This window comes from Chiloscyllium punctatum, unplaced genomic scaffold (assembly GCF_047496795.1).
Source record: "Chiloscyllium punctatum isolate Juve2018m unplaced genomic scaffold, sChiPun1.3 scaffold_516, whole genome shotgun sequence".
Taxonomy (NCBI): domain Eukaryota; kingdom Metazoa; phylum Chordata; class Chondrichthyes; order Orectolobiformes; family Hemiscylliidae; genus Chiloscyllium; species Chiloscyllium punctatum.
In genome coordinates this window covers 62,501-64,098 of record NW_027310250.1, presented here as the reverse complement: position 1 = coordinate 64,098, position 1,598 = coordinate 62,501, and positions in this window count along the sequence as shown.

The following is a 1,598-nucleotide window of genomic DNA, read 5'->3' as shown; positions in this document are numbered from 1 at the left end:
GTGAAGAGAGCAGACCTCGCGCGCCGCACGACCGGCTCTGGGAGTCGTTGGGCCGCTATCTGTGAATAGTCTGGTCCTCCTCTGCCACCCGGCCAAGTGCGATGGCTCTGCCGCCCTGCGGTGCTCGTCACGCAGGTATGGGGCACACGATGCTCGTAACAGCAAATAAAGGCGGCTCGGGACCTGCAGGCGAAAGGGGTCCCGTGGTGCTTAGCACGTCGACTTCGGGTCTCGGTGCAAGCCGGAGAGCTCACGGAAGTCTAAAGTTTTCGGCACGTGGTCGAATCTTTTGAAAGGCTTACCCGGCTCTTTCCGTCCATTCTGAGAGTCAGTCAGAGGCCGGTGCGGCGGTCTATTGACGACCGGAGGCTCCATGGGTGTTGCGATGAGGGTGGAGGGCACAGAACCTTGCCTTAGCACTCCCTAATAAAGCCTCTTGTGAAGAGAGCAGACCTCGCGCGCCGCACGACCGGCTCTGGGAGTCGTTGGGCCGCTATCTGTGAATAGTCTGGTCCTCCTCTGCCACCCGGCCAAGTGCGATGGCTCTGCCGCCCTGCGGTGCTCGTCACGCAGGTATGGGGCACACGATGCTCGTAACAGCAAATAAAGGCGGCTCGGGACCTGCAGGCGAAAGGGGTCCCGTGGTGCTTCGCACGTCGACTTCGGGTCTCGGTGCAAGCCGGAGAGCTCACGGAAGTCTAAAGTTTTCGGCACGTGGTCGAATCTTTGAAAGGCTTACCCGGCTCTTTCCGTCCATTCTGAGAGTCAGTCAGAGGCCGGTGCGGCGGTCTATTGACGACCGGAGGCTCCCATGGGTGTTGCGATGAGGGTGGAGGGCACAGAACCTTGCCTTAGCACTCCCTAATAAAGCCTCTTGTGAAGAGAGCAGACCTCGCGCACCGCACGGACCGCTCTGGGAGTCGTTGGGCCGCTATCTGTGAATAGTCGGGTCCTCCTCTGCCACCCGGCCAAGTGCGATGGCTCTGCCGCCCTGCGGTGCTTGTCACGCAGGTATGGGGCACACGATGCTCGTAACAGCAAATAAAGGCGGCTCGGGACCTGCAGGCGAAAGGGGTCCCGTGGTGCTTAGCACGTCGACTTCGGGTCTCGGTGCAAGCCGGAGAGCTCACGGAAGTCTAAAGTTTTCGGCACGTGGTCGAATCTTTTGAAAGGCTTACCCGGCTCTTTCCGTCCATTCTGAGAGTCAGTCAGAGGCCGGGGCGGCGGTCTATTGACGACCGGAGGCTCCCATGGGTGTTGCGATGAGGGTGGAGGGCACAGAACCTTGCCTTAGCACTCCCTAATAAAGCCTCTTGTGAAGAGAGCAGACCTCGCGCGCCGCACGGACCGGCTCTGGGAGGTCGTTGGGCCGCTATCTGTGAATAGTCTGGTCCTCCTCTGCCACCCGGCTAAGTGCGATGGCTCTGCCGCCCTGCGGTGCTTGTCACGCAGTATGGGGCACACGATGCTCGTAACCAGCAAATAAAGGCGGCTCGGGACCTGCAGGCGAAAGGGGTCCCGTGGTGCTTAGCACGTCCGACTTCGGGTCCTCGGTGCAAGCCGAGAGCTCACGGAAGTCTAAAGTTTTCGGCACGTGG